The sequence below is a fragment of the Pseudorca crassidens genome, chromosome 15 (assembly GCF_039906515.1).
Source record: "Pseudorca crassidens isolate mPseCra1 chromosome 15, mPseCra1.hap1, whole genome shotgun sequence".
NCBI lineage: Eukaryota > Metazoa > Chordata > Mammalia > Artiodactyla > Delphinidae > Pseudorca > Pseudorca crassidens.
The window spans coordinates 14612194-14632975 of NC_090310.1; the positions used below are offsets into that span (position 1 = coordinate 14612194).

The following is a 20782-nucleotide window of genomic DNA, read 5'->3' on the forward strand; positions in this document are numbered from 1 at the left end:
GGGTGAGTACTCAGTTGCTTTCTGGAGCATGGCAGTGAGGTCCTCTTTTGGGGACCAAGCTAACTGGGATATAAGATTTTGTTTTAGTCCTTTTGGAATCTGGGTTAGGACTCTAGCAACTTTCTTGGGTTTCCAGGAGAACTTAAGAAAATGAGACCCTGGCCATCTAAACGCTCTGAGGGCAGCCCTCCTTTGGGAACTCCAGCTGGTTTCATGTTTAAAAACTATGGGCTCCCCACATGCACATTTTTAACTAAGTGGGCTGAGAAAACTAAAGGTAATTCAGAATTACAGTGGCCATTATGGGTAGTTTTCAGTCTTCCCAAACTCATTTTTTTTTTATAAGACTAAATTGGAGGTCCATGGTTTTAAAATTAAACAAAACAAATGGTATATTTATTTTTATTGGTACCTGGAAGCTTCCAAATACACACAAAACTCTAAAATTACCTCTTTGCAAGATACCGTTTCTAAATTGGCAGAAACAACCAAAAAAGTAGAAAAGAACAAAATGACTAGGACTTCCTTGCTGTTCCAGTGGTTAAGACTCCGGGCTTCCAATGCGGGGGGTGTGGGTTTGGTGACTGGTTGGGGAGCTAAGATCCCACATCCCACATGCTGCACAGTATGGCCCCCCCCCCAAAAAAAAAAAAAAAAAAGAGAGAGAAAAGAACAAAATGACTTCTGAAACCTCATACTTCTTGTGTTCCCCTCCCCCAGGTTCTTTGTCTCAGGGGCCATCTTGTGTGTCTTCTCTGCCTCCTTTGTCTCAGACTCCACCTTGTGCTCTGGCCCCACCCCCAATGCCACCTTCCTCTTTCCTCTGGGAAAACCAACCCCTTTAAAATCGAACCCTCTGAGGATCCAAATGCTAAACCCCTAGTTACTGTTTCTAAGTTATCTGGAGCAAATAAACAACTAGAAGGAAGGATTTAAATATCAACTGCCCTAGATTTTTGATAATAGGAGAAAAGTTGCTTTCTGTTTGTCTGTCTGTTGAAGCTTTTTGGTAAGTCACCCCACCCTGTTCAAAAGGGGGCACCTTGTTTTAAATAAGTCCAGGGCTTCACTGGTGGCGCAGTGGTTGAGAGTCCGCCTGCCGATGCAGGGGACACGGGTTCGTGCCCCGGTCTGGGAAGATCCCACATGCCGCAGAGCGGCTAGGCCCATGAGCCATGGCCGCTGAGCCTGCGCGTCCGGAGCCTGTGCTCCACAACGGGAGAGGCCACAACAGTGAGAGGCCCGCGTACCGCAAAAAAAAAAAAAAAAAAAAAGTCCAACTTACGGAGCACCCTTAAAAGAGAGAACTCCAAACTCTTAGGGAGACAATAAAATGCATTCTTTGATTGGTATGCAGAAGCTTCTAAAAGACAAATTGACTCCACCCATAAACAGCTCTAAAAGCATTCTTACAGCATGCCAGAGACACAATTTGGATCTAACTATTCTTTTGAGTTTGTATCTGAGACATGGCTAAAATTTAAAACAAACCTAGAAGGTCCCTGTTTGCATCTGTCTGTATTTTCATTTGTGTCTATGTGTATATATGTGTTATAGATGTGTGGGTTTTGTTTTTTCCTTTTCTACCTGTGGATGGTATTGCTAAAATTAATTTATAAAAGAGCTCTATTTAATTGGTTTAAAAACAAACAAGCACTTATATGAGTTAAAATATAACAGAGACTGGACCAGGTGCTTTTCAAGTTTACATGATCTGAGATTAATGTTGATGAATGAAAGCTAGTTTGGGATTTAATTAAAATAGGCATATCTTTGGAGTTATCAACACTGAAAATAATGCAGGCATACCATTTTTATTCTACCTGAGCTTACTGGTCAGATAAGTTCATGTTATCTTTGTTACAAAATTTGTCAGCAAGAAAAATAACTTGGTATGATAAAAAGTTTTGTGAGTGATCTAAACATGACTGTTGAAAACAAGTAAATTGGATGTGAATGAGATAAAGGTTTATAAGTAATGCTTTTAGGTAGCTTCCCCAAATCTTTTTGGTAACTTGGAATCTTACAGTTTTGCTATGTTAAATGATGGGTAATCATTAAATATCTACATCATTCCCAAGTAAGATAAAATACTGAAACATTACTAAAAATGGGTTCATTCACTTTGGGCTTCCTTTACAAAGGAATTAAAGATAGTTGGATCTATTGGTAAGCATGCCATATTTTGGAAATTTTACTGTGGGGAAAACATGCTTTTAGGAATTATGAAATGTATGCAGAAATTTGTCAATAACAGACCGTTCTAGTGAAGTTACTAGGAATAATAAGGGAAAATAACTCTGTATGCAAGGAAAGAAGAATATGTGCTTTTGGCATTAAAAGGTATGAGGAATGGAAATTTTGTTGAGGGAAAGAAAGTAATTTTGTCCTAAAATAAGGCTGATTGTTTCAGAATAGGAAAGAGGAAAGACAGGACAAAGCTAAATGGAAATACTAAGTTGTAGAAGATTTGTGGAAAAAGAATCTTTGAAAAAAGAAACTTTATGTGTGGTCAAGCTGGTGAAGATTATAAAGGTTTTGAGACTAAGCTTTAAAATCAGTGGTGTACTTATATAAAACTAAAACAATTTTCTTTCATTTGCTGAAAGAACAAGATTTTCTTGGAATATTGATCTACTCCTGACAAAAAATTGTGCAAGGTTTTTCCTTACCTTTAAGTAATCGGCTTAGAAAACAGAGATTTCTATTTTACCAAAATTATTTCCTGTGCTTCATGTTGTCTTAGTCAAGTCTCTGATTAGTTAAGAAATCTTCTCAATATTAAAAGAGCTAAGTCTCCCTTACAACTATGTAACATTTTCTATTTGTCTTTGAAATCTTTGTTACTTTGATCAAAAAGATAATTAAGTATCATTTTATAATGATCTGTGGTCCTGTTTGTTAAGTTCTGTACATATTGCTTGTTGAACCTTTGCAAAAATGACATGCCTAATAAGATGAGCTAGTTCAGCACTTTGAGGTAATTTCTAGCACTTACAACCTTGACTAAATATGGACTTTAAACAAGAAATGCCTGAGAGTTCTTCCTACCACCTTTCCTTGTTACTCAAATAGAGACTCAAGAGGTTTCTGATTTGTGTACTTCCCTCCCACATGGGACATAACAACCAGGGAAGATCCTTCCTGGCACCGAGGGACAAACCACTACGTGCAGAGATCCTGACTCTTGATCAGCAATGCTTTCCAGGAAAGATTTTGATCAAAAGGGGGAAATGTGGAAACAATTAAAGAAACCTCAGCTAAAACTGGAGTTGGGACAGGCCTGTAGGGGAAGCTCTCATGCCCCACCACGCATCATTGACTGCTCCAAACAGATATATACCTACATCTCTGACAGGAAGATGCCTCTACTTTACTATCCAGCACAAGAAGAAAACTTCTCTCCACCCATGACAACCCAGGCAATTAGAGACTGTAGTAGCCCAACCTGTGAGAACGCTCCATACTTTGACCTACCAGCTTCCTCCAAGGGACTCTTTGGTTATCACAAGCCCTTCACAATTCCCTGCTTTTCCCTATAAAAGCAAGTCTCCCTTCCTTATTCTCTGGACTTCCCTGTTGTCCACCATGGTTCACATATCCCAAATTTCAATTCCTCTGCTATTCCCAAATAAACTCACTTTTGCTAGTAAAATAACTGGCTATTATATTTAAATTAGAGTTGACAGGTTATGTATAAGAGTACACTTATTCTTAGGAAATACATAAAGTGTCATGATATCTACACTTTATTTTAAATAGTTTAGGGGAAAAATCCATATATAAAAGAGAGAGAAATAAAAACAAAAGTTACAAAATGCCAAATGTCAACATTTGGTAAACTTAGGTCAAGGGTCAGCACATTTCTTCTGTGAAGGGCCAGACAGTAAATATGTTAGGCATTACCGTCTCTGTTGCAATACTCAACTCTGCTATTTTAGTGTGAAAGCAGCCATATGTAAATAAACAGGCGATAAAACACGATATGGGAAATCGTGTACTAATTTTATCTCATTAAGATTAGAAAACAACCATTTCAAAAATTTCCTTCTCTGAAAGGACATGCACCAAAATGTTACCAATGATGACTCCTGAAGGAGCAGGGAGTTGGTGAAAGGGAACTTTATGTTTTACTTTATATATTTTTGTATTGTTTAAATGTTCAAAAGAATGCTTTGGGTTTTTTCTCTTTTTTTTTTTTCATTAAGTTGCTTCTTGGAATAGTCAGCTTTTGCTGCAGTAACAAACAACCCCAAATCTCAGTGGCTTATAACAACAAATATTTGTTTTTCATGTTACATGAGGGCTGAGGATAGGCTGCACTTTGGATCTGTGTACTTTCTCACTCTGGGACCCAGCCCAAAGGAACAGACCTATCTGAAACACACTTTTCTCATAGCAGAGGGCAAAATCACTAGAGACCAAGCCAAACTATGCAATTTTTTGCTTTTAAAGTTTCTGCTCAGACATTATATGAGTCATTCCTGCTCACTTGCCAAAAGCCATAAGAAGTAACATGGCCAAACCTCACAATGGACCACTTAGCAAGAAGGTATATATAATCACCTTGCAGGGAAGGGAAGGAGTAATGGTGAAACAATTATATATCCTACTATAGGTCTGTTGAATTAATTAAATCTACTTGGAGGAAATATATATTTTTTGTTCTTATATATATTTTTTCTATTGACTTTTTTTCTTTTTCTTTTTTTTTTGCGGTACGCGGGCCTCTCTCACTGCTGTGGCCTCTCCTGTTGCGGAGCACAGGCTCCGGATGTGCAGGCTCAGCAGCCATGGCTCACGGGCCTAGTCGCTCCACAGCTTGTGGGATCTTCCCGGACCGGGGCACGAACCCGTGTCCCCGGCATCGGCAGGTGGACTCTCAACCACTGTGCCACCAGGGAAGCCTTTCTTCTCATTTTTTAATTCCCTATTTGAAGACAGAGACAGAAGAGTTCTCAGCAATGCTTTTCAAACTATGGGTGCTAACCCATTAGTGAGTCATGAGATTGCATGGAGGCATAATCAACATATTTGTTTAAAAGGACAGACTAGAATACAATAGAAGAGAAAATTATAAGAGAACATTGTACATAGTAAAGATAAGGACTGTTTCATAAAACTTTGGTTTCAGTTACATATATATGTATATATGTCCATATGCTGATATTAACTGTATATTTTGCTGTGAGTTTTAGTTAAAAAAAATTTTTTTAAAGCCTTGACCCAGAGGACAGGACAGATTGAGAGACTGACTGCTCCCCATTCCCATTTGGACTCAAGGATGCTGACACCAAGGATGAGGCTAACACTAAGGACCACAGGAAAGCCAAGAAGAACTTGGGGCACAAAGCCAGAAATGAACCAAGACATAAACTCAGAAAGCTAATATTTGCTGGACACTGACTCTGACAGGAATGCATTAGCCCTCTGTGAACACGATTTCATTTGATAACACCCCCGCTAATATCCCAGGAGGTAGTTACTCTGATTATTCACATTTCATAGATGGAAAGATAAGGAAGTTAAGTAATTTCAAGGTCCTGCAACAAGTAAACAGCAGAACCTGGATTCATCTGGCCTAGGGCTTGTACTCCTGCTAGGCACTCACCAGCATGGCTTCCAAGAGCAAGGGCCAGGTCACTCAAAGGAGGCTGAAAACCAGAGAGAGTATTAAAGGGCATGTGAGGTGTATGTTCTTGCACAAAAGTATAGACAGGATTCAGCCACTCAGAACAGCCCAATCGTAGTTGTCCTTTACTCAAGATACCTCATGGGGCTGCCCCAACCCTCATTCTCCAAGACATTGTTTATAGCCTTCACTGCTGTTCCCACACTGTCAGTGCCAAGAAAGTTCCTGATGGACTATAAGGTTCTCTCCCATTCCTGGTAACCAGAGGCTGAGTTAGAGCCCCAAACTGTTCAGGCCTCTTATCCTGGCTCATGTGTGAGCCAGGTGGGCTCTGGCCAGAACAACTGCTAGAAGGAGGGCTGGTTGGTGGGCATGGCTGAAAGTTCCAACCTTCTAATCACTTGGTCTTTCTGGTGACCAGCCCCATCCTGAAGCTATCTAGGGGCTCCACACTATATCATCTCATTAGCATAAACTCAGGTGTGCTCAAAAAAATGGGCTCCTTATGAGTAACTAAAGATAATCCCATCACTCAGGAAATCTCAAGGGTCTCAGGAGCTCTGTGCAAGGAACTGGGAACAAAGACCAAATATATTTCTTATTATATCACACATATATAGTATGCTAACTTTTGCTCGAGAGTGAAGGGAAAATAAGAAAAATATACGTATAACTGATTATCATTACGAAATAAAACACAAGAAGGATAAATCAGGAAACAATGTCATTGGTTACCTACAAGGGGCGGAGGAGAATAGGTGGAAGTGATAGTCCTCTGAGCATACCTTTTTTTATAGATTTGACTTTTGAAAGTATGGTAATATGTCACACATTCAAAAATAAAATTAAATCAATAAGAATGGAAAGGAGGTAAGTTAAAACTGAAAGCAAACTGAAACAATGGAAATAATCAAATAAGCACCATAACCACACTAAAAAGAAAAGAAGAATCAACTCAAGTAACTTAACACAGTATTTGACTACATACCCTCAACTGGGGGCAGGGGTGTGGCGGGAGGGGGAAGAATTGGAAACAAATCCTGAACTCCTTTTGGTAGGTCTGCTGTTTGTAATGGTGTGTGCAAAGCAATTCAGAAACCATCTTGGATGTAATAAACCACTTTAGATGTAATATAGGATTGAGCAAATATGTTGATACGGTTGGGAGCCAGGATTCTTACTGAGGGAGGGACATATAAATACAGAGTGGGCAAAGCAAGAAATAACTCTGTGAGGAGGTATCAGTGTAAATTCATGATTTCTAAAATACGTATATGCATGTTGATATTATACATATGTATGAATATGCAAATATGTGTATGTATGTACATGTGCATACACAAGCATATATTTCCTAGCTCTGTCCATTGAAAGAGCCAGGAAGCAAAGGCACTCCAGTAGCAGAGGACACCCAGTTCTCTGAACTTGATCTCTGATACCTTCACCACTACAAGGAGTCATGCTCCTCGCTGAAATGACTGAGTCCAGGCCTGGTACAAGATAGGCTTGGAACCCCACCCAGGAAGTAAGGCAGCACTTTTGAAAAAATGGGGTTTTGAGGGCAGAATGGAAGATGTGGAGGAAGTGCTGGAGTCAGCAAACCCGTTTTTTAACCATTGCGGTAAAGACTGGATTAGGGAAGAATCAGGGGATGCTCAATCTAGGGGGCAATTTTGTTAAGGAAAATTTGCATGGTCTCCCAGCACTGCTTATTCATTGTAAGGGAGAAAACACTAGCAATAATTAATTATATAGTATTTAGGTGTCAAGAGTCATGATGTATTTAACTCACTTTAAGATGGTTTGGGGGAAAAATGCATATTTTTATATTGTGCTGCTTTTATTTTTGCAACTTTTTGTAAGCTTGGAATTATTTCTGGATGGTTAAAAAAACAAAAACAAACAAAACAAAAAAAATGCCAGTACATGGGAAGTGTCTGAGAGTCAAGCTCATGAAGAATGCAGTTTTCATCCAAGAGAGGGTTGGGGTCTGACTGAGTAATCACAGCAGATGAGGAGCTGAGCTAGGTGACCCCAGCTGATAGGATACAGAGGCTGAATCCCAGGCAGTGGAGGTGGGTATGGGCCTATTGGAGATGCCCAATTGTAGCTGGAGAGGTGAATGTCCACCACGAAGCCTGATCCAATAAGGCACCTGTGACTAATGCACACACCTGGCCTTGTGTGGCTTAGGCCACTGTCAGCCCTGGAGAATAAGCCTCCCACAGTGGAGATCTCCAGACACAGGTTCAGCATCTCCTATACCAACCTCATGTGATCCTGACCCAGTGGAGCTTGTTCTTGGCTCCATTTCTGACTGTGATCCCTCCTGTGACCTCACCTGCATGTGCTGACTTCTCCCTCCTCCCAGCAGTCAGATCATGGCTTTCCTCTAGGTTTTCTGGCTCAACAGGGTGCCCTCACCCTGACTCCTTGGTTTCCCTATGACTCAGGGCTCTGGCTCCCTGCCCCAGGACTCCACCCTGCCTATGTTCTGTTCCTCCCAGCTAAGGCCCCAGAGGAGGAAAGAGGGGGAGTGTTTAACCCAGAACCTGCCAGGTTACTAAGACCACCTCCCCCACCCCTATCATTGAAAGGACAACTTGGGACTTCTGGTTCTGTGAGCCCAGCTACTGACTCAACCATACCTGCAGAACACTGCAGATACACAGTGACCCAATAAACTGTAAGCAGATCAGTCTGGGTAGCTGGTACTCTATCAGGGGATTGGTTCCTGACTGCAGAACACACCCAGCACGTCACAGCCCATAGCCCTGAAGTCTGCCTGTCCTTCCCCCTCTCAAGGTCGCGGGTGTTTGGGAAACACAAGGAAGGAGCATCAAAAACAGGCTAGCTCAATAGACGTGATGCTTGGAGCCCCAAGTTTCCAGCTAACGCTTGCTTCCCAAGCTCTAGCACATGAGCTCTAGCTCTGGAGCAGACAGTCCTGAGTCTACTCCCATTTCTACTGCTTGCTAGGAGTCCTTACACTGTTATTTCACCTATTCAGCTTCAGTTTCCTCATCTATGACATAGGGATAATGCATGGTAGGCACCTAGCGCAGTATCTGGAACATGGTTGGTGTGCAAAAATAGTAGCCATTGATTCAGGAAAGAATCACTGATAGATGCTTGAATTAGTGAGTGAAAGTCTGATGAGGAAGAGGATATTTACATAATCTTAAAATATCTCTCCATAAATTATTTATTAATTCTAAAAGGGAAAACAATCAAAGGACACTATCAAGAGAGTGAAAAGATAACACACAAATGGGAGTAAATATTTGCAAATCATATATCTGATAAGGAATTAATACCCAAAATACATAAAGAACTGAACTTCTGCAACTCAACAACAAATACAATTCAAAGGACTCAAATAGACATGTATCCAAAGAAGAAACACAAGTGCTCAATAAGCACATGAAAAGATACTCAACATCACTAATCATTAGGGAAATGCAAATCAAAACCACAATGAGATGACGCTTAATACTCCTGAGGATGGCTGTTACTAAAACAAAAGCAGAACTGAAAAACACAAATGTTGGCCAAGGATGTAGAGAAACTGGAATCCAAGTGCACTGCTGGTGGGAATATAAAATGGTGCTGCCACTGTGGAAAAATGGAAAAGCCACTGTGACAGTTCTTCAAAAAGTTAAAAACAGGGAGTTCTCGGGTGGCCTAATGGTTAGGATTCCAGGCTTTCCCTGCCATGGCCTGGGTTCAATCCCTGGTCGGGGGACTGAGATTCTGCAAGCACAGTGCAACCAAAAAAAAAAAAAAAAAAAAAAAAGACACACACACACAAACAACAAAAAAAGTTAAAACAGAATTACTGTATAATCCAGCAATTCCACTTCTAGATATATACTCAAAAGAATTGAAAGCAGGGACTCAGACAGATATTTGTGCACCAATGTTCAAAGGCAGAAACAACTGAAGTGTCCATCAATAAATGAATGGATCAACAAAATGTGATATATACATACAATGGAATATTATTCAGTCATAAAAAGGAACAAAATTCTGATACCTACTACAACATGGATGATCTTGAAAACATTATGCTTAGTAGAATAAAGCAGACACTGAAGGACATTAAGTGCTTAGAATAGGCAAATTCATAGAGACAGAAAGTAGAATAGAGGTTACCAGGGGCTAGAGAAAGAGGGGGAATGGGGAATTACTGTTTAATGGGTACAGAGTTTTAGTTTGGGGTGATAAAAAAGTTCTGAAAATATACAGTGGTGATGATTGCACAACACTGTGAATATACTGAATTGTTAAACTAAAAATGGTTAAAATGATAAATTTTATGTTATATGTATATTTTACCACAATTTTTTAAATGTAAGGGGTACTAAGGTCTGAAGCAGTGTGGGTCCCTTTGAACTCTCTAAACTGACTGGCTTCCTTGACAGTGCCTCACAGTGAGAAGACACTGTGAGGGATAAAGTCAAAATTGAGCAATACAGGGACAATAGAGAGACAAAGAAAGTCAAAATTGAGCAAAACAGGGACAATAGAGAGACAAAGAAAGAAGAGGTCTAAATCAGGGCCTTAAAGGGCTAGACCATAATATTTTTGGCTTGTAGGCTACACGGTCCATGTTGCAACTCCTCAATTTTGCAGATTTGGCCTGAGAGCAGCCATAAACATATGTAAATGAATGAGCAGGGCTGTGGTCTAATAAAACCTTATTTACAAAAAAACAGGTGGCCTTTGCCAATCCTTGGTCTAAAAAAAAGAGTGGGAGGGGAACAGAGTCAGCAAGCCACCATATTTTTAAATATTATATGAAAACAACAAAAGAGGGACGTTTGTGAAGTTTGTAAAACCATCCTGAACCACACAACTCCTTCTAAAAGTTCCAGAAAAGTAATTTCATATAAAAATAAACAGCAGAAAATTATTGGGGTCAAATTTCATACAAGGTTATTATTAAAAAAAAAAAAGAGTATAACATTTCTATAAGCTAATGAGCACACCAGAAATACATGCACACGAAACAGCTCAAATTGCAACCTACTATTTTAAAACCAGCTAAAAATTAATAAGAAATGATACATGACATGAATGAACCACAGTAAATAAAGTTACAAAAACTCATAAATAAGAGTTTTACTTTACTCAGAGTAAAAATTAGAAGGGGAAAAAATGAAGACTAAATTAGAAGAAACATAAGACCAAATAAATGCAATTAAAAAAAAATGTCTTAAGGAAAATAGGAGGAAATTTTTTAAAGAAATCATAGAAGAGGGCTTCACTGGTGGTGCAGTGGTTAAGAACTGCCAATGCAGGGGACACGGGTTTGAGCCCAGCTTTGGGAAGATCCCACATGCCGTGGAGCAACTAAGCCCGTGCACCACAACTACTGAGCCTGTACTCTACAGCCTGCGCGCCACAACTACTAAGCCCATGTGCCACAACTACTGAAGCCCACATGCCTAGAGCCCATGCTCTGCAACAAGAGAAGCCACCACAATGAGAAGCCTGCACACCACAACGAAGAGTAGAGCCCGCTCCCCACACTAGAGAAAGCCCACGTGCAGCAATGAAGACCCAGTGCGGTCAAAAATAAAATAAACAAATTTATTTTTTTAAAAAAAGAAATCATAGAAGAGAGCAAAATGATCTGAATGAAAATGACAAATATGGAAGATAGGCAAAGAACTAATACAGAATATAGAAGTCTCTGAAGCAGAGAAGTGAAGCAAATGAACAGAATAAATATAAAAATCAAGAAAATAGGGCTTCCCTGGTGGCACAGTGGTTGAGAGTCCACCTGCCGATGCAGGGGACACAGGTTCGTGCCCCGGTCCGGGAAGATCCCACATGCCGCGGAGCGGCTGGGCCCGTGAGCCATGGCCGCTGAGCCTGCGCGTCCGGAGCCTGTGCTCCACAACGGGAGAGGCCACGGCAGTGAGAGGCCTGCGTACCGCAAAAAAAAAAAAAAAAGGGGGGGGGGGGCAAAAATCAAGAAAATAGATAAAAAATCAAGGTATATATATCTTGGTATAAAATATGTATAAAATCAAGAAAGTATGTAAAAAAATTCCAGAAATGTTCCCAAATTGAAGAAAAAAATATCTGAAACTATATATACACCATACGCATCTAAGAATACTTGACTCAAACAACCACTGCCAAGACATATTCTAGTAAATTCACCAGACTCTCAGGAGAAAAAAAAAATCCTTTGAGCATCTAGGCAAAAAAAAAGAAAAAAGAAGAAAAGCAAGTGGCTTATACAAGAAACAAAATGAGGATACTGTCAGACTTTTTAACATAAGTGCTTGATGCCAGAAGAAAATAGAGTAACTGAATATTTTAAATTCAAGGAAAAGAAAATGTGACTCAAGGACTTTGTATCCAGGAAAATTGACTTTCAGATATAAAGAGCACATACTATTATCAACATGCAAGAGCTCAGGAGGGGTTTTCTGGAGAATGGCGGGTATGAGCCAAATCTTGAGTTACAACTTGGATACCTGAAGAAGTAATGTAGTATAAGCAGATGGCACAGTATTCACAAAAACATAGGGATAGGAAAACAAAGAATATTTTCAAGGAATGTTCTTTCTTTCACTAACTTTTACTCATCCTTCAAGTCCAAACATTCCTTTCTCAGAGAACCTTTCCTGATTCTACCAGACTAGGTCAGGTTCTCTGTTATAGGCTCTCTTAGCTCATTCTCACTTCTAATTCCAACTGTAGTTATAATGAAATAATGAATTATGAAACTGATCAGTTAGCATCTCTTCCCCTAGAACATAAAGCTTTCTGAAGGCAGGGGCTCTGGATGACAGAGTCACATCGTACCTTCACTGCCTTGCATGGTAGACACTCAAAAACGTGTTCAGTAAATGAATGAGTGGATCCATTCAGCTGGAACAGAGGGTTGTACAGGAGACTAATAAAGTTGGAAATTTTATTGGGAACCAGATTGGGAAGGACCTAGAATGCTAGTGTTAAATGCTTAGATTTTTATATATATTCACATGTTGTTGATCCACTTATCCATCAACAGACATTGGGGTTCTTTCTATTTTTGGTTATTGAAAATAATACTGCTATGAACATGGGTATACAAATATTTGTTCAAGTTCCTGCTTTCAATTCTCTGGGGTATGTACCCAGAAGTGGAATTGCTGGATCATATGATAACTCCACGTTTAACGTTTTGAGGAACTACCATACTGTCTTCCACAGTGAATGAACCGTTTTACATTCCCACAAACAATGCACAAAGAGTCTAATTCCTCCATATCTTCACCAACACTTGTTATTTTGTTTTATTTTATAATAGCCACCCTAACTGATGTGGATCTCTTAGTGGTTCTGATTTGCATTTCCCTAACGACTAGAAATGTCCAGCATCTTTTTACAAACTTATGGAACATTTGTATATCTCCTTTGGAGAAATGTCTATGACATACTTTTTTCTTAAAATTTTCAATATTTCCAGGCTTTGCAGTTCATCCACAAGTTTTTTCAAATTGTTGCAAATCTCAAAAACATTTTCCAACGTGTTTATTGAAAAAAAATCTACATATAAGTGGACCCACACAGTTCAAACTCATGTTGTTCAAGGCCAACTGTAATTTCAACAGCTTTGAATGTATTGACTTGTTTTGTGGCCTAATGTATGGTCTGTTCTGGAGAATGTTCCATGTGCACTTGAGAAAAGTGTATTCTGCTGTTGTTGGGTAGAGTGTCTGTAAGTCTGTTAGTTCCAGGTGGTAATAGTATTGTTCAGGTCCTTTATTTCCTTATTGATTCTGCCTGGTTGTTCCTGCATTATTGAAAGAGGTACTGAAATTTCCTACTATTATTGTGGAGCTATCTATTTCTCCCTTCAATTGTCAATTTTTATTTCAAATATTTTGGTGGTCTTATTACATACATACATGTTTTAAACTATTATATTTTCTTGCTGTATTAAACTTTTTATAATATCTTTGTCTCATAATCTTTTTAAAGTCTATTTTGTCTTAGTATATTCACTCCCACTCTTTTTTGGTTACTATTTGCATGAAATATCTTTTTCGATCCTTTCATTTCCAACCTATTTATGTCCTTAGATCTTAAGTGAGTCTCTTGTAGAGAGCATATAGTTGGGTCATGTTTTTCAAATATATTTTGCCCATCTATGATTTTTTTTTTAAAGAATTTTTATTTATTTATTTTTGGCTGTGTTGGGTCTTCGTTTCGTGCGAGGGCTTTCTCTAGTTGCGGCAAGTGGGGGGCCACTCTTTATCGCAGTGCAGGGACCACTCTTCATCGCGGTGCCGCAGACCTTTCACTATCGCGGCCTCTCGTTGCGGGGCACAGGCTCCAGATGCGCAGGCTCAGTAGTTGTGGCTCATGGGCCTAGCTGCTCCGCGGCACGTGGGATCTTCCCAGACCAGGGCTCGAACCTGTGTCCCCTGCATTGGCAGGCAGATTCTCAACCACTGTGCGACCAGGGAAGCCCCATCTATGATTTTTGATTGGGAAGTTTAATCCATTTAAAGTAATTACTGATAGGGAAATACAACTTTTGCCATTTTGTTATTTGCTTTCTATATGTTTAATACCCTTTTTGTCTCTCATTTCTTCCATTACTGTCTTCCTTTTTGTTTTGTTGATTTTTTGTGACATGTTTGAATTCCCTTCTCATTTCCTTTTGTGTATATTCTGGATGTTTTCTTTATGCTTATCTTGGTGATTATATATAAAATCCTAAAGTTATAACAATCTATTTTTTATTGATACAAACATCTTAAATCACATATAAAAACACTCTCTTTTACAGCTCTGCCCTCCCCCTTTATGTTACTGATGTCACAAATTACATCTTTATATAATGGGTACCATTTAACATAGATTGATAATTTTTTATGCTTTTCTCTTTTAAATCCTGTGAAAGAATAAAAAATGAAGTTATGAAAAAAATTATAATACTGGTTTTTATATCTGTCCATGTATTTACCTTTACTGAAGATCTTTATATCTTCACATGACTTCGAGTTACTATTCAGAGTCCTTTCATTTCAACCTGAAGGACTCCCTTGAGCATTTCTTTTAAGGCAGGTCTAGTGGTAATGAACGCCCTCAGCTTTTGTTCAGCTAGGAAACTCATAATTTCTCCCTCAATAAAAGTATTTTTTTGGACTTCCCAGGTGGCGCAGTGGTTAAGAATCCGCCTGCCACTGCAGAGGACAAGGGTTTGATCCCTGGTCCAGGAAGATCCCACATGCCGTGGAGCAACTAAGCCCGTGCACCACAACTACTGAGCCTGCACCCTAGAGCCCGCAAGCCACAAGTACTGAGCCTGTGTGCCACAACTACTGAAGCCCACACACCTAGAGTCCATGCTCTGCAACAAGAGAAACCACTGCAATGAGAAGCACTTGCACCACAATGAAGAGTAGACCCTGCTCACTGCAACTAGAGAAAGCCCGTGTGCAGCAATGAAGAGCCAACACAGCCAAATATAAATAAAATTATTTAAAACAAGTATTTTTTGTGTGTGGAAAAGTAAAAAATTTACTATCTCAACCATTTTTAAGTGTACAGTTCATTAGCGCTAAATACATTTACATTGTTGTGCAATGAATTTCCAGAACTCTTTTCAACTTGCAAGCAAAACTGAAATCTATAACCATTAAACAACAACCGATTATCTCCTCCCCCTGGTCCATGGAAACCACCATTCTATGTTTGTGTTTATGATTTTGACTATATCTCATATAAGTGGAACCATAAAGTATCTGTCCTTTTGTGACTGGTTTATTTCACTTAGCATAATATCCCCAAGTTTCATCCATGCTGTAGCATGTGTCAGGTTTTCCTTAATGGCTGAATTATATTCCAGTATATGTATAGATCACATTTTGTTTATCCATTAATCTGTCAATGGACACTTCATTTTGCTGCCACCTTTTGGATAGTGACAATAATGCTCCTATGAACATGGGTGTACAAATACGTCTTTTAGATCCTGCTTTCAATTCTTTGGGTATATACCCAGAAGTGGAATTGCTGGATTATACAATAATTCTATGCTTATTTTTTTGAGGTCCTGCTATACTGTTTTCTGTATGTTACACCATTTTACATTACCATCAACAGTACATAAGGGTTCCAATCTCTACATCCTCCCCAACACTTGTTATTTTGTTTTGTTTTATAGTAGCTATTCTAATGGGTGTGAGGTGATTCTCTCTCATTTTTGAGGGATAGTTTTGCCAGGTATAGAACTCTCAGTTCAAAGTCTTTTTTTTTTTCTTTCAGCACTTTAAATACATCATCCTGTTCCCTTCTGGCCTCCAAAGTTTTTGCTGAGAAATTAACTGATAATCTTATTGATGATCCCTTGCACGTGACGAGTCACCTTTCTCTTGCTGCTTTCAACATTGTCCTTATTTTTCTATAGTTTGATTACAATGTGTCTTGGTGTGGGTCTTTCTGGATTTATCCTACTTGGATTTTAAACTTCTTTGATTTGTAGATGCATGTCTTCACAAATTTGGGTAGTTTTTGGCCAATATTTCTTCAAATAATCTCTTCCTCTTTCTCTCTTCTTCTGGTACTTGCATATACATATATTGGTCCTCTTGTTGATGTGCTGTTAAGTCCCTAAGGATCTGTTTGTTTTCCTTTTTTGCTCTTGTGCTGATTCTTTCTTCTGCCTTCTCAAATCTGTTGTTGAACCCTCAGTGAAATTTTCAATTAAGTTATTGTATTTTTCAGCTTCAGAATGTTTCCTTTTTTATAATTTGTTACTATTCTCATTTTATTCATATATCATTTTCCTGATTTCCTATAGTTCTTTGTATGTCTTCCTTTAACTCTTTAAGCTTATTTCAGACAGTTGTTTTAAAGTCTTTATTTAGTAAGTCTGATACCTATGTTTCTTCAGGGAAGGTTCCTGCACTTCATTTTCTTCCTTTGAATAGGCCAGGCTATCCTGTTCCTTGCAATTTTTTTGTTGTTGAAAATTGGGCATTTGAAAAAACAACCACCTCTCCTAGCCTTGGCAAACTGGGTCTATGCCAGCAAAATCGTTTACTGATTAGGATATGTTGTGAGCCTTAGGATCAGCCAAAGTAGAAAGCTAAGTCTTCAGATGTGTTCTTAGCATACATCTCACCTGGATCTGTGTACCTTTTGTGATTTCTCTCTATACAAATTGCTTTTATATGTCTTACACAGAGTCTTACTCATTTCTCCTTGGGGCCCTAGATAGTCTATTGTATGTCTCCACCCACAATATCTTGTCTTAGGTGTCTTGTGAGTCTAATTCTACTGATTTTATAAGCAATTATTGTCACTTTCTATTGAGTTCCCCTGCAGAGATCCAATTAGGGGAAACAGAAACTAGTTCTTCAGGCAGCTCCCAGACAAGTTAGAATATTGCAAATAAGGTTTGCTCTGCTCCCTTCAGTTTGAAGGAGGGAACTGAGAAACGGGCTTCTGCCTCCTCCAGAGCAAGACTGCCCAGAGGTGAGGGGACAAGGGTGAGCAAAAATTCCACAAAATTTTCTACCATTTTGAATGTAGCTTTTTCTTGATTGGCCATTCTTGGTTACTGTAGGCCTCTGACTGTTTTCCAGAGCGCGCACAAGCTCACTTTAGCTAGCTTTTGGTTGTTTTTAATGTCTCTGTTGTGGAACAAGAGGTTGGAGCTTCCTAGCTCTCCATTTTGCTCATGTCATATAGATTTTTTATTCTCAATGTCATAGGAAGAGTTTCAGTTTTTGAGCTGAGGGTATGATGTAAAGAAAGACTATTTTAGGTATATTAAGTACAGACAGGGTACACAATGGATCAAGAGAAAACAGTGGAAGCATTAATTAACCTGTCTTATCTTGCAAGCCATATGCAACTTGAGGTTTGACTCTATGGCCCAAGGATATAGCACTGAACCTGGCACATACTATGTGCTCAACAAACCTTTGTTGAACCTAAAATTAGAGCTTATGTGACTGAACACAGAATCCTCAAGCCAGCCCCATAGTGTGTGGCAGGTAAGACAGTCAAGACTAAACACACTTTAAGACTTCTGGCATCATGCTAGTGGGTAGAATCTACACCAGGATTCAGCATGCCAGCTCTTGAAGCATCCATGGGAAGAGTGCAGATGTCCTACAGAACACAATGAGGACCTCATGAGGAAGATTATCGGTGGAGAGGGAACCTTCTCCTCCCCACTCTGGAACCATCTAAACAAGGATCAGCAAATTACAGATTACCGCCCAATTCTGTAAGTAGTTGTACTGGAACACAGTCCCACTCATCTATATATTCTCCATGGCTGCTTTCATGCTGTAACCACAGAATTATGTAGTTGTGATGGTAATTTATGACCTGCAAAGGCTAAAATACTATCTGGCCCTTTACAGATGAAGCTTGCTGATCCCTGTTCTAAACAGTAGAGTGAAGTCTAAAGGGGCTAGAGGCTGCTGTGGATTACATAGCATTTAATGAGGGCCTAAAATGACAGATAACTCAGTAGTCCACAGGAACCAACCGATGAAACTTAGTCACTTTCTTTTCAGGGAGAGAATACTTTGCGGGGGGGCGGCGGGGAACAGGGACAGGTTTCAACAAATGGTGCTAGGATAAATGGATATGCAGAAGAATGAAGCTGGACTCCCTCCTCACACCATATACAAAAATAACCTCAAATGGATTGAAGGCCTAAATGTATAAAAGTTTTAGAAGTTACACAGTAGCAAATATTTATGACATTGGTTTAGGCAATGGATTCTTAGATATGAGGCCAAAATTAGAAGCAAAAACAACCAAAAAGAGATATACTGGATTTTATCTAAATTAAAAACTTAGGTGCTCCAAAGGACATCATACAGAAAGTGAAAAGACAACCCAAAAATGGGAGAAAATAGTTGTATATCATATATCTGTCAAGGGCCTAGTATCTAGATTATATAAAGAAATCTTACAATTCAACAATAAAGACAAACAACCCAATTAAAAATGGGCAAAGAAGAAGAACAAAGCTAGGAGTCTGATGCTACATGACTTTAAGATTTAATACAAAGCTACAATAATCAAGGCAATGTGACATTGGTGAAAGAATAGAAAACAGACCAATAGAACAAAATAGAGCCTAGAAACAGACCCACACAAAGACAATCAACTGATCTTTGCCAAAGGAACAAAAGCAACTGAATGGAGAAAGGATAGTCTTTTCCACAAATGGTGCTGGAGCAACTGAATATTCACATGCAAAAATGAATGTAACGACTTCCCTGGCAGTCCAGTGGTTAAGACTCCACGCAACCACTGCAGGGAGAGCAGGTTTGATCCCTGGTAGAGGAACTAAGATCCCACATGCCACAAGGCACAGCACCCTCCCCCCGCCCCCAAAAAAAGAATGTAGACAAAGGTCTTAGACTTTTTACAAAAATTAACTCAAAATGGATCATAGACTTAAATGTAAAATGCAAAATTATAAAACTCCAAAAGATAACACAGAAGAAACTCTAGGTGACCTTGGGCTTCATGATGACATTTTAGGTACAATATCAAAAGCATGATCCATGAGGGAATTCCCTGGCGGTCCAGCGCTTCCAGTGCAGGGGGAGCGGGTTTGATCCTTGGTCAGAGAACTAAGATCCCACATGCCACGCAGTGAAGCCAAAAAAAAAAAAACAAAACAAAAAACCCATGAACCATGAAAGAAAAACTGGATAGGATGGACTTCATTAAAATTAAAACTTCTGCCCTGTGAAAGATACTGTTAAGAGAATGAAAAGAGAAGCCACAGAGACTGGGAGAAAAATATTTGTAAAACACAATATTTGATAAAGAACTAGTTTCCAAAATATATTTTAAAAACCTCTTAAATCTCAAAAACCTAACGAAAAAATGAGCAAGAGATCGGGACACTTCATCAAAAAAGACAGAGAGATGGCAGATAAACATATGAAAAGATGCTGAACATACGTCTTTAGGGAACTGCAAATTAAAACAACAATGTGACAATATCGCACACCTATTAGAGTGACCAAAATCCAGAACAATGACACCAACAAATTCTGGTGAGGATGTGGAACAAAAGAAACTCTCATTCATGCTGGTGGTGATGCAAACTGGTGCAGCCACTTTGGAAGACAATTTGGCAGTTTCTTATAAAGCTAAACATCCTCTTACCATATGATCCAACTATCACACTCCTTGGTATTTACACAAATGAGTTAAAAACTTCTGTCCACATAAACCTGCACACAAATGTTTATAGCAGCTATTTTTGATAATTGCCAAAACTTGACGGTAACCAAGATTTCCTTCAACAGGTGAATGGATAAACAATCTGGTAGATGCAGACAATGGAATATTATTCAATACTAAAAAGAAATGAACTGTCATGCTATGAAATGACATGGAGTAACCTAAGTGAAAAATCCAACCTGAAAAGGTTACATACTGTATGATTCCAACTATACGACATTCTGAAAAAGGCAAAACTATGAAGACAGTGAAAAGATCAGTGGTTGCCAACAATTTAGAGGAAGGGAGGGAGGGATGAATAGGTGGAACAAACGGTATTTTTAGGGCATTGAAAGTATTCTGATGACACTGTAATGATGTCACATATAACATTATATATATATTACATATTTGTCAAAACCCATTCTAGGTATGCATTACTGCACTTTCTGCACTTACATTAGGTTCACAAAGAATGAACCTAATGTAAACTATGGACTTTTAGTAACGATGTACCAATACTGGCTCATCAACTGTAACAAATGCACCACACTAATGCAAGATGTTAATAGGGGAAACTGTGTTGGGAGGGGTGGGGACAAGGGACTATACAGGAACTCTCTGTACTTTCTGCTCAATTTCTCTGTAAACCTAAAACTCCTTGAAAAAACAAAATCTATTAATTTTTTAAGGTGCAAAGCATTTCAATAGGCATTTTTCCAAATAAGATATACAAGTGGCCAATAAGCACATGAAAAGATGCTCAACCTTAGGAGCTACTAGGGAAATACAAATAAAAACCACGAGATAGCACTTCACAAACACTAGGCTGGCTATAATCAACAAGAGGGACAATAACAAGCAAAAGATTGGATTCCATCATTTTTGGCCATGCTGCGTGGCTTGTGGGACCTTAGTTCCCTGACC

The 20782-nt window shown here is 39.0% G+C and overlaps 2 protein-coding genes across 2 annotated transcripts in view; both read right to left on the reverse strand.

Annotated features, from left to right (window-relative positions):
• The window catches only part of TPST1 (tyrosylprotein sulfotransferase 1), a 167246-nt gene that overhangs the window by 143144 nt on the left and 3320 nt on the right, over positions 1-20782 (reverse strand). The gene's annotated exons all lie outside the window — the stretch shown is intronic.
• Positions 367-20782, reverse strand: part of CRCP (CGRP receptor component) — a 101118-nt gene continuing 80702 nt past the window's right edge. The window contains exon 7 of the transcript XR_010934852.1: positions 367-17767. The gene's annotated coding sequence lies outside the window, so the exon portion shown is untranslated. The remainder of the gene's footprint in view (positions 17768-20782) is intronic.